At 36.7% G+C, this 13,676-nt stretch overlaps 1 pseudogene; it reads left to right on the forward strand.

Annotated features, from left to right (window-relative positions):
• The first annotated feature begins 3,663 nt into the window (after positions 1–3,663).
• On the forward strand, positions 3,664–4,247 carry LOC129546246 (large ribosomal subunit protein uL13 pseudogene; annotated as a pseudogene).
• Positions 4,248–13,676: the final 9,429 nt, after the last annotated feature.

The following is a 13,676-nucleotide window of genomic DNA, read 5'->3' on the forward strand; positions in this document are numbered from 1 at the left end:
AGGAGGCCTTTCAAATAGCTGTGAAAATAAGGGAAGCAAAAAGCAAAGGAGAAAAGTAAGATAAACCCATTTGAATGCAGAGTTCCAGAGAATAGCAAGGAGAGATAAGAAAGCCTTCCTCGGCAATCAATGCAAAGAAAGAAAGGAAAACAATAGAATGGGAAAGACTAGAGATCTCTTCAAGAAAATTAGAGATACCAAGGGAACATTTCATGCAAAGATGGGCTCAATAAAGGACAGAAATTGTAGGGACCCAACAGAAGCAGAAGATATTAAGAAGAGGTGGCAAGAATACACAGAAGAATTGTACAAAAAAGATCTTCACGACCCAGATAATCACAACGGTGTGATCACTCACCTAGAGCCAGACATCCTGGAATGTGAAGTCAAGTGGGCCTTAAAAAACATCACTATGAACAAAGCTAGTGGAGGTGATGGAATTCCAGTTGAACTATTTCAAATCCTGAAAGATGATGCTATGAAAGTGCTGCACTCAATATGCCTGCAAATTTGGAAAACTCAGCAGTGGCCACAGGACTGGAAAAGGTCAGTTTTCATTCCAATCTCAAAAAAAGGCAATGCCAAAGAATGCTCAAACTACCATACAGTTGCATTCATCTCACACACTAGTAAAGTGATGCTCAAAATTCTCCAAGCCAGGCTTCAGCAATACATGAAGCGTGAACTTCCAGATGTTCAAGTTGGTTTTAGAAAAGGCAGAGGAAGCAGAGATCAAATTGACAACATCCACTGGATCATTAAATGCAAGACAGTTCCAGAGAAACATCTATTTCTTCTTTATTGACTATGCCAAAGCCTTTGACTATGTGGATCACAATAAACTCTGGACAATTCTGAAAGAGATGGGAATGCCAGATCACCTGACCTGCCTCTTGAGAAACCTGTATGCAGGTCAGGAAGCAATAGTTAGAACCAGACATAGAAAAACAGACTGGTCCCCAGTAGGAAAAGTTTAGGCTGTATATTGTCACCTTGCTTATTTAACTTATATGCAGAGTACATCATGAGGAACGCTGGGCTGGAAGAAGCACAAGCTGGAATCAAGATTTCTGGGAGAAATATCAATAACCTCAGATATGCAGATAACACCACCCTTATGGCAGAAAGTGAAGAGGAACTAAAGAGACTGTTGATGAAAGTGAAAGAGAAAAGTGAAAAAGTTGGCCTAAAGCTCAACATTCAGAAAACTAAGATCATGGCATCCGGTCCCATCACTTCATGGCAAATAGTGGAGAAACAGTGGAAACAGTGGCAGACTTAATTTTTCTCGGCTCCAAAATGACTGCAGATGGTGACTGCAGCCATGAACTTAAAAGACGCTTACTCCTTGGAAGGAAAGTTTTGACCAACCTAGACAGCATATTAAAAAGCAAAGACATTACTTTGTCAACAAAGGTCTGTCTAATCAAGGCTATGGTTTTTCCAGTGATCATGTATGGTTGTGAGAGTTGGACTATATAAAGAAAGCTGAGCACAGAAGAATTGATGCTTTGAACTGTGGTGTTGGAGAAGACTCTTGAGAGTCCCTTGGACTGCAAGGAGATCCAACCAGTCCATCCTAAAGGAGATCAGTCCTGGGTGTTCATTGGAAGGGTTTATGTTGAAGGTGAAACTCCAATACTTTGGCCACCTGATGCGAATAGCTGACTCATTTGAAAAGGCCCTGATGTTGGGATAGGTTGAGGGCAGGAGGAGAAAGGGACGACAGAGGATGAGATGGTTATATGGCATCACCGACTCGATGGACATGGGTTTGGGTGGACTCCGTGAGTTGGTGATGGACAGGGAGGCCTGGCGGGGTGCAGTTCATGGGGTCACAAAGAGTCGGACATGACTGAGCTGAACTGAACTGAACTGAGTAGCTGTTCTTAAACAAAAATGTTGCAGGGAGAAGTGTACTAGAGGTTGACAAAGCAGCATCAAGGATAGATCTTAAAACCATATTAATCAACATAAAATTTTCTTTTAAATGTTGTTAATGTAAAATGTAAAACATATTCTTGCAATTTTAACAAATATACATTAAAAATTTTAGAATCACGGTCAATAGAAGAAGAGAGAGACGTAAGGAGAGAGAAGAAAAGGAAACTGATCAAACCAGATGGGGGGCTTGCACAGATCAATAACAAGTATGGTTAACTCATCCTTTTTTATCAATGCTCCCTTCCCAAAAATATTTGTTCAAAACTGGAAAGGTATATTTATCATAGATAATGTTAGTTGTAGCATGTGTTTCTAAGTGTACTTATATTGACACATGCATATTTAGAAGAGGGGGATTGAAAGACTAATTAATTATCCTGGCTAAATGACAATTGCAAATAATCAATAATCAGTATTGATTAAAGCCTTTATATCTCCTGGCTATGTAAGGCTTTCACTTATGCTGATGATTAGTCCATGTTCTCCTGTTAAGTAAACTAGTGGTAGCGAGAGCTAACACAGAGCCAAGACTAAACAGAAAAGGCAATAAGATAAATTAAGTGACTGAATCCCAGTTTTCATGCTAATAAATTGGGCAAATATCTGAGACGGCAATGATGTAAGAGGAGAGACACAATAGAATATATTATTCTGCATGGGAGGTTTCTAAGAGGAGACAGAGACAGTCTAGCATATAAAATTCAATCATATAATGCATATTCCTGTGTGCTTGATCTTAATATCTACTCAAGGTTTACAATACCTTTTTTCTTTACCCAAGTTCAGGGAGTTAGAGACTCTCAGGTTTGAGTGGGAATTTGTTCAGTACCTGACAACCTACTTGACTTCCTATCTACTCTATGGATGGGCTTTCCCAGGTGGTGCTAGTCGTAAATAACCCTCCTGCCAATGCAGGAGACATAAGAGGTGTGTGGTCGGGAAGATCCCCTGGAGGAGGGCATAACAACCCACTTCAGTAATCCTGCCTCGAGATCCCATGGACAGAGAAGCCTGGAGGACAACAGTCCATAGGGTTGCTATGAGTCAGACACGACTGAAGAGACTTAACATGCATGAGCTATTCTATGAGTAATTATTTTTAACGACATAACATTTTTCCTAGTGAATATATTATCTCACAAACATAATTGCTAAATTGAAATTCTCATGAATATCTCAGGTAGTTATGAGTAACCATAGAATGAAAAAAAATGATAAAGATGGCTATTCATTTTCAGAAATAGTTTTTCCACACATAAAATTATATGTGTATACAGTTAAATAAGCAGATAATGCCTCTCAGTTCATTTGAATACTCTCTTTTTTGGCTTTGGATAATTGTTTAGGTGTGGCATATTAAAAGAGAAAGGAATACATGAAGTTTATTTTTTTTTGTTTATTTTTTATTTATTTATTTATTTTGTAAATCATAGAAATATTTTTCGGGATCTGTCTCCTTTTTTTATTTTATTTTATTATTTTTTATTGGAGGCTAATTATTTTACAATATTATATTGGTTGGTTTTGCCATATATTGACATGAATCCGCCCCGGGTCATGAAGTTTAAATATTAGTTAATTTATTTGGACCCACATAATTTCAATTTATAGTGCTGGAGATAGTCACATGCAGGACACATTCTTAAACTTATCCTACCCAAATTTTAGAATATTTTCAATCACTTAAAATAATTGTTTCAGCCTAGGCAACTGCTAAAGATGGCAGCAGGGCAGGTCCTGGTGCTGGATGGCTGAGATCACCTCCTGAGCCACCCGGTGGCTGTCGTGGTTCTTCCAGATCAGTGAGAAAGCTGTGTTTGTATGCTGTGAGGGCATCGACATTTAGGCAGTTTCTACAGACATAAGTTGAAGTATTTAGCCTTCCTCCACAAGTAATGAACACCAACCCCTCTCATGGTCCCTACCACTTCTGAGTCCCAGCCGTGGGGGACATGCTTCTCCACAAGACCAAGTAAGGCCAGGATGCCCTGAACCACCTCAAGATGTTTGCTGGGATCCCACCACCCCATGACAAGAAAAAGCAAATGGTGGTTCCTGCTGCCTTCAAGGTTTTGTGTCTAAAGCCTACAAAGAAGTTTGCCTACCTATGCCACCCAGCTCATGAGGTTGGTTGGAAGTACCAGGTGGTAACAGTCACCCTGGAGGAGAAGAGAGAGGAGAAGTCCATGATCCATCATCAGAAAAAGCAGCTTATGAGGCTACAGAAGCAGGCCAAAAAGAACACAGAGAAGAAAACTGACAAATTCACAGAGGTTCTCAAGACCTACAGTTTTCTAGTCTGAGCCCAATAAAATTGACTGTTTATTCCTCAATAAAAAATAAAATAAAAAGTGGATTTAGAGGAATGTCCATTATTGTGCTTTCATACATTTGAAACTTTTTTAGTATCCAGATCCTCAATTAAGATTCCAAACAATGATTTGGTACTTTTCCCAACCTCAGAACAGTACTGAGCACTAATATGAAATTACTAGGCATAAAATTTTAATAAATAAAAACATAATAATTTCTACAAATGAAGCCATTTTTCTACCAATCAAATTTCAAAGAAATATTGAATATGGACACATGCTACCTTTATCTTAAAGTTACTCTAAAAATAACATATTTGATAGTTGCACTTTTGATTTAAATTAGACTGATATACAATATATTATATGGCTCAGTTAAGGAGGAATGGTTGCTTGGGTATATTTTACTTCAAGTTTCATTCCATTACTAGTTCCACTGTATTAGAGTCTACTGCACACACTATCCTAGTACCAAGTCAAAGATGAGATGAACACTGTCAGTTTCTTAAGAACGCTGAAGCATACAGGTATAATACAGTATTAAAAATTGTGCATTATAGTCCACAGAAAGTTACTTCTTCCTGCAGCAGCAGTAACACTGAGCAGGAGAAAAAGTGCCACTTCAGTTGCAATTAAACCAGGTTTCCATGCGTAGCTTAACATTAAGCAGACCCATGTGTGGATTCTGCAGAGAAAGCAAAAAAGAAGTGACTGTGAAATATGCTGATTTGACTGCAAAGTAGCTGGATCAATTTTCGTGTGCACAACTGCTTACTGTTGGTTAAGAATTTAGACTTGTAACTCCTCCACAACTGCTTATCATGTGGCTCATCTACCAGGGAAGAAATATCTCAGACTGAAATTTAGCCAGGCTTCTGGTTCACAGAGGCGGCTTAACCTTCTTATGACTCAGAGTTCTCATCTGTGAAAAATGCCTCATGTGATGATCCTCAGAATTAAACAAGACAGACCTCAGAAAAACCTAGAAGAGAGCTCTTCATGTGAACCTTCAACAAATGTTAGCAATTGTTTTTCAATACAGTATTTAAAATAAATGAGTCTAGAATTTGCAGATAAACTTGGAGAGCACTGGAGATAAGTTTGCAAATTTCTTCAATTGTAAGCAAATGATAGTAATAGTAAGTCTCCTCTATTACAATCTCTCTTTGATTTCAGTCCTTATATATTATGTGCTAACCCTGATAAAAAGAAACCTAAATTAATTTTGAGGTTGTTATACTGTAGCAAATTAGCAAAGAAGGTATATTTGTCCTAAACTGACAGTGATTACACCTATTCCTCTGAGTTTGTAAACTGATACCTAATATCTGTAGTTTAGTTTAGAATTGATCATTATTAGATATTCCAGGATATGGGACTTACCTGGTAGTCTAGTGGTTAAGACTTTGTCCTACTACTTCAAAGGGCAAGGGTTCCATCCCTGGTCAAGAACTAAGATCCCACGTACCAGGCTGTATCCAAATTAAAAGGAGAAAAATCAAAACAAAACAAAACCAACAGGGCACAACAGTACATATTCCAGGATAGTTCCCTATTTAGATTGACAAATTAATGCTGTGCTTTATTTTGAATATAAAAGTATTCAATTATTTAAGTAGGAAACATTTGACTAATATCTGTGAGGGATGCCAAATAAATATATCGATTTTAGAAGCAACTGGTTTTTATTTCGAAAGAATTTGTTACTATTTGACCTGCCCTTTTGATAGAAACTCAGTGTTATCTCTTATATTATTGGTAGTTGCCTTAATATTTCATCTTTTTAAAGTACAAGATTCTAAATATATAGATCTTGATTTATTTAATCTTTATATATCCAGGGCCAGAATAAAGTATATCCAGGTACTCAGAACTTCTTTGGTGAATGAAAGAATGAGAGCTAATGTCAGATACACCATGATGCCCACCCCCCCAGCACTTTGTATATCAAAGAAAGTGTTTGGAAATTAATGGATATCAGTATGTCAGAGAGAGAACATAAGATGCTTTCATTAGAAACTGTGACACAATTTTTACTAAAGTGCTAACAAATATCACAGAATCAGTAACAAGAAAATATGCTATGAAAAAAAATTATGACCTGTTGACAGACTCTCAGTATTCTAATGAAATATACATTTATAATCTTGGCAAAGGGCAAAATGTCTTCATACAGGAGCCCTACAGTATATAATCCAACTAGGGTTAAAATAAAGAGTTATATGTCAATATGCTGAAACAAATGTTATGACCAATCAGCTAAACTAAAGCTTTCAGTCAGTCGTAAAACTTTCATAGAGCTGCCATACATTTATTAAGATAATGGAAGCCACTACACAGATATTTTCTGAATGAATTAACAAATCAAACAATAAATAATTGTTTCATGAATACATAATTATTAGGTTATCTAGGTGAGTAACTAAGAGAAAATTCCAAAACCCCAAAGAACTCAGAAAAGTTTAGGTTCTTATTTAAGCTCTTAAAAAAAAAAAATAATAAAGATTCATAGCCTGAATTTAAGGCTGAAGATCCTTTTACCTGATACTCCTGAATCTTGTAAGAATTGTTCATTGCCCAAGAGAACTTAGCATCATTGGCCATTAAACTATTTCCTTAGTGTTAAAATCATACTAAGGTTTTGAATAATGGTATCACCCTGGTAATCATGAAGCAACAGTCTCCTTGGAGTCAGTCAGGTGTTTCCATTAGCAAAAATCAGTGGCAAGGCACTATTCCCCTGGAGTGGCATTTGCTGCAATCATTTTATGCTTTAACAAGACAACTTGCATTTTATAACTTTGTAATCCCCCACTCTCCTCATTTTTTTCCTGACTTTGGAACTGTCTTTAAATTCATTGCCAAACAAAAATTGTTCCAGCGAGAAATAGCTATTGTTAATTAGAAAAAAAAAAAAAAAAGCTAAAGAGAGAGGATAAAGAGAGATTATACCTTATCATTTTTATTACAGAATGGATAAAGGCATTTTCAAAGAACTTTAAAATGAAGAGATGTGGAGTCTGGCTCAAGATAGTAGAGCAGAAAGACCGAGTTTATCTCCTTCAGTGGACACAAAAATCTACCACTCCATATAGAACAGCTGTCTCTTGAGAGTGACCTGAAGATTCAGTTCAGTTCAGTTCAGTTGCTCAGTCATGTCCGACTCTTTGAGACCCCATGAATCACAGCACGCCAGGCCTCCCTGTCCATCACCAACTCCCGGAGTTCACGCAAACTCACATCCATCAGGTCGGTGATTCCATCCAGCCATCTCATTCTCTGTCGTCCCCTTCTCCTCCTGCCCACAATCCCTCCCAGCATCATTCTTTTCCAATGAGTCAACTACTCGCATGAGGTGGCCAAAGTATTGGAGTTTCAGCTTTAGCATCAGTCCTTCCAATGAACACCCAGGATTGATCTCCTTTAGAATGGACTGGTTGGATCTCCTTGCAGGCCAAGGGGACTCTTGAGAGTCTTCTCCAGCACCACAGTTCAAAAGCATCAATTCTTCAGCGATCAGCTTTCTTCACAGTCCAACTCTCACATCCATACATGACCACGGGAAAAACCATAGCCTCGACTAGACGAAACTTGGTTAGCAAAGTGATGTCTCTGCTTTTTAATATAGTATCTATGTTGGTCATAACTTTCCTTCCAAGGAGCAAGCATCTTTTAAATTCATCGCTGCAATCACCATCTGCAGTGATTTTAGAGCCCCAAAAAATAAAGTCTGACACTGTTTCTACTGTTTCCCCTTCTATTTCCCATGAAGTGATGGGACCAGATGCCATGATCTTAATTTTCTGAATGTTGAGTTTCAAGCCAACTTTTTCACTCTCCTCTTTCACTTTCATCAAGAGACTTTTTAGTTCCTCCTCACTTTCTGCCATAAGGGTGGTGTCATCTGCATATCTGAGGTTATTGATATTTCTCCCAGCAATCTTGATTCCAGCTTGTGCTTCTTCCAGCCCAGCGTTCCTCATGATGTACTCTGCATAGAAGTTAAAGAAGCAAGGTGACAATATACAGCCTTGACGTACTCCTTTTCCTATTTGGAACCAGTCTGTTGTTCCATGTCCAGTTCTAACTGTTGCTTCCTGACCTGCATACAGGTTTCTCAAGAGGCAGGTCAGGTGGTCTGGTATTCCCATCTCTTTCAGAATGTTCCACAGTTTATTGTGATCCACACAGTCAAAGGCTTTGGCATAGTCAGTGAAGCAGAAACAGATGCTTTTCTGGAACTCTCTTGCTTTTTCCATGATCCAGCGGATGTTGGCAATTTGATCTCTGGTTCCTCTGCCTTTTCTAAAACCAGCTTGAACATCTGGTAGATTAGCAGAACACATTTCCTAGAACTAAGGATATAATGAATAAGAACCACATTGAGATGAACAGGAAGGGTGAAGATGTAGTCTGGTGAGATCCACACGCCCTGTGTGACAAACCCTAAGAAGGAAGCACAGCACATAGTGGTGCAGTCACTATGGAAAACAATAGGGAGGTGCTCAAATAATTAATAATAGTTCGATCATATGATTCAGAAATTTCAGTTATGGATATTTTCCCAAAGAAAACAAACACCAAAACCTGAAAAGATATATACAGCCCTCTGTTATCACAGCTTTATTCATAATAGCCAAGATATTATAATAAAACAACCTAAGTGTCTATCAATAGATGAATTGATAAAGAAGATGTGGTTTATTTATAATGGCATGTTGCTGCTGCTGCTGCTGCTAAGTCACTTCAGTCGTGTCCGACTGTTTGTGACCCCATACACGGAAGCCCACCAGGCTCCCCCATCCCTGGGATTCTCCAGGCAAGAACACTGGAGTGGGTTGCCATTTCCTTCTCCAATGTGTGCAAGTGAAAAGTGAAAGTGAAGTCGCTCAGTCGTGTCCGACCCTTAGCGACCCCACGGACTGCAGCCTACCAGGCTCCTCCATCCATGGGATTTTCTAGGCATGTTACTCAACCATATAAAAGAATGAAAGCTTGCCAACTATAACAAGATGGATAGACCTAGTATTATGGGATTGGTATTATACTAGGTGAAATTAGACAAAAAAGACAAAGGCTTCATGATTTCACTTTACATGCAAAGTCTAAAAAATAAAGAAAAAACAAAGCAAAACAGAAGCAAATTCATAGTTACAGAAATACAGTGAGGTTGGGTTAAAATAGATGAAGGGGATTAAGATCAAGGTACAAATTTCAAGTTATAACATAAGTCATGGGGATATAATGCACAGCATAGAAAATAAATAATATTGTCATAACTTTGTATGATGACAGATGGTTACTAGAATTACCATGGTGGTAAATTTGTAATGTATATAAATGTTGAATTACCATGTAATACAACCGAAACATATAATATTGTATGTCAACTGTACTTCAATAAAAAAAGAAAAAGGAAAAATATAGAGATATATAATACTTACTTTTAAATAGTTTTCAGAACTTGGATTAAAAAAATACTCCTTTTGTGCTGGAGAAGAGTAATTAAAACACAACTTTGAAAATTTCTCTTGCATTCTTCACCATTCTTAAAGAATTAAGGATATATATTCATGCCAGGGCAGACTAAACGCCTTATAAATCACAGGATATATAGTTTTTTAGTCTTTTCCTCTATTTTTACATAAACTGAATATGCGTGCATTCTAAGTCACTTCAGTCATGTCTGACTCTTTGTGACCCCCTGGACTGCAGCCCACCAGGTTCCTCTGTCCATGGGATTTTCCAGGCAAGTATAGTGGAGATGGTTGCCATGCCCTCCTCCAGGGGATCTTCCCCACCCAAGGATCAAACCTGCATTTCTTAGATGAAACCTGCATTTCATCAGCAGACATGCAGGTTCTTTACCACTAATGCCACCTAGGAAAGTGAATATAAATCTGTATAAACTCAAGTTAAGAAAACACACAGATAATGATTAAGAGCATAAGGAAACTGTTACCTCGTAATCTGGCTTACTTCCAGACGATCCCCAAAACTTTATCTAAGGATTGTGGTTACTTAAATTGTTTAATGAAATAATTTTATATAGATTTGGGAAATAAGTTGACTGCAAGGCGAGAATAATGTGTTAATTCATAATGTATTATAGTGCAAAGGCTAACTAATTTCCATATGATTGTCTTGCTAATAATTATAATTAGTGTTCTGAATTTCACAAGTGTCACTAATCACAAGCTTATCCATCCAGTATGTGATAATATCTCTGATCATTTTACATAAACACACATGCATTAGCTTTGGCTATGTAATTATAATAGGAATAGTACCTACATTTATTCATTTTTCTGCCTTTGTTGCACATAATGGCTTCTTCACCCATGGAGACAGGGCCTTTTAAGAGTCAAACTTGCTAATGGCTAAAATGTCTCTGCCAATAAAAGTACTTATTTAGAGTTTATCTAAATCAATGAGTCAAGTCACTGTGACTTTTCTAAATGTCAATTTTATTTAGAATTGTAGAAAAAAATTAGAATGCATAACTTTAGTCACATAAAACTGGCAATAAGATCTGCTATATTCATAACTGCCTTTTCTTTTTCCATAGCTCCTAAATTTTGCTTTGAATCTCCTAAACTACACATCAAATATATTTATGTTATAGAATTCTGAAAGCTATTAAATAATAGCAGCTAATGTTTATGATTATGTGGCAGATTACAATTCCAGGAAGTTGTGCATGGATCCCTTTTGAATCTCACAATAAGGCTGTGAGGTAGCTATCACAATTAACACTGTGCACATGAAGTAACTGGGGCTAAAGGAGGGTTAGTTAGTTAGTTAGTTAAGTCATTCAGTCATGTCTGACTCTTTGCGACCCCATGGACTAGCGCACCAGGCTCCTCCATCCATGAGATTCTCCAGGCAAGAGTACTGGAGTGGGTTGCCAGGTTTCAGTTCAGTTCAGTCGCTCAGTCGTGTCCGACTCTCCGCGACCCCATGAATCACAGCACGCCAGGCCTCCCTGTCCATCACCAACTCCCGGAGTTCACTCAAACTCATGTCCACAGAGTCAGTGATGCCATCCAGCCATTTCATTCTCCGTCGTCCCCTTCTCCTCCCGCCCCCAACCTTTCCCAGCATCAGAGTCTTTTCCAGTGAGTTAAGCATTAAATGATGGTGCAATGATACAAAACTCCCATGTTTGGGTGGTGATATGATGAAGGACCTGCAAAATACAGTAACTAATAAATAAAACCTCAGTCTGTGAGTAGATGATTGATTATATTCTTGTTATATAAATAATATTATTTCATTTATATAAATTCATCAGTTTGTATCAATATGAACTAAATATTAATGTCTAATATTATTTGGAGGACTAGATTTTACTCAACATGTATGTACACAATAATTTTTTTTTGTTTTAATTAACCTAGTATTTCCAGTGAAGGAGATGATAATCCCAAACCACTAAAAATAGTCAGAAAGAAATAATTAGTAGAAAATTGATTCTGAAATTAAAAGCATCTGCTGAATAAATACTATAAATTACCCTGAATAGTTCGGGATAGAAAAGACTTTGATTTGGGGGTGAATGGGAGCCATAAAATATTCAACCTTAAAAAATTTCTTAGGTGCTACTGAGACTCCTTGCTTTTGCAAAATGACATTTCAATGAATATAAGTTATTGAGTAGCTGAGCATAGCTGCCTTCCATAGAGTTATTTTATAAGTGAATGGACCATTATTAGATTTTTTTTTTTTATTGGAAAAGGAAAGTGAAAGTAGATACTATATCAACAAATCACTATATATTATAGAAAATATATAACTTATTCTGTATATATACGCATATATATGTCGTGCTTCTTTTCCAACCTCAGAGCAGCACCAAAAGTTGCAATATATTAATTTTAACAATTAAAATAAATTAAAAGTTAGTGGATGATCATTTAAACCCAGGATACCAAATTCCATGCTCTTCCTAGATACCAGAGGAAATGAAAGGTTTTCAAAAGAAGTGCTATATTAAATGCTCCTTAAGTCACCACTGACTCTGAATATCTACAGCTATCCAGTAGATCAGGTTTTAATTGGATAATAATTAAAACAATTTATATTATCACTAATATTTTCAATGAATTGCTTGAGAAGTCTAATCACAGTAGTTGCATAGAGATGGAGGAGTTTTAGACATTCCCATAGAGCAAGTCTCATCTACATTAACTTTTATTCAATCAACATCTACTTTGCAATGATTGGCTATCTTCCTTCTTTCCCATTCCAAGATGTGGTATATTCATACAATGGAATATTGCTCAGCCATAAAAAATGAGTGAAGTAATGTCATTTGCAGCAACATAGATGGACAAGATATTTTCATGCTAAATGTAGTAAGTCAGACAGAGAAAGACAAATATTAAATGATATTGCTTAAATGTCGACCTTAAAAAAAAGATACAAATAAAATTATATATAAAACATATATAGACCCACAAACACAGAAAACAAACTTATGATTACCAAAGATGAAAGTGGAGGAGGAATAAATCAGGAGCTTGAGAGTAACATATAAAGTAGCATATAAAGAAGCATTTAATAAATCAGGAGTTTGAGAGTAACTGCTATATGGAAAATAGATAACCAAGAAGGATTTACTGCATAGCATAAGCAAGTATACTCAATATTTCATAATGACCTATAAGGGAAAAAATCTGGAGAATAACTGATACTATATATGCATAACTGAATCACTCTGCTGCACACATAAAACTAACCCAACTTTGTACATCAACGATACATCAATAAAAAATGTATACTGCTTCAGAAGTTATGAAATAAAGTTGATCTCTTTGTGAAATGCAATTAAACAGATGTCTTCCGTTCTGACTTTCTTTAATTTCTCCATAGAATTTAACATTACTGACAACCTCTTCTTTGAAACTCTCGGAGGCATTGCCCTGAAGATGGTCACCTTAAATTGGATTATTTATAGTATGAAGGATATCTGATATGATTGTTTTAAAAATGCCATATCAATGGTGTTCTTATCCCTTCTCTACGTCATTTATTCTGACTTTGAGAAGCCAATTAACATCTTTCAGCCTTGGTTTTCTCTTTGGAAAGTGTGAACAACAATGGTGCTTAGATTATAAGGTTGCTGCAAAGAATAAAGAAAACACCGTATATTAAATGTTCTATACATAGGCTGGTGTATAGTCTTTCGCATATAGTAACAATTTTTTTTTTTTTTTTAGTAAAAAGGGATAGATTGAAAAAAAGAAGTTTAAATCCCTTGACACTGAAATGGAATGAGATGGAAGGTAGGTAGCTAGGTTCTCTGTGAGGTAACATGCTTATACAATGTCTGGTACATTATAGACCCACAGAAATGTTATACATTTACACAAGAAATAAGGTTTGAGGCAATCTTTCTGAACTTGTTGACTCTGTATG

The sequence above is a fragment of the Moschus berezovskii genome, chromosome 22 (genome assembly GCF_049115385.1).
Source record: "Moschus berezovskii isolate FMDL1 chromosome 22, NW_MosBer_1.0, whole genome shotgun sequence".
Classification (NCBI taxonomy): Eukaryota; Metazoa; Chordata; class Mammalia; order Artiodactyla; family Moschidae; genus Moschus; species Moschus berezovskii.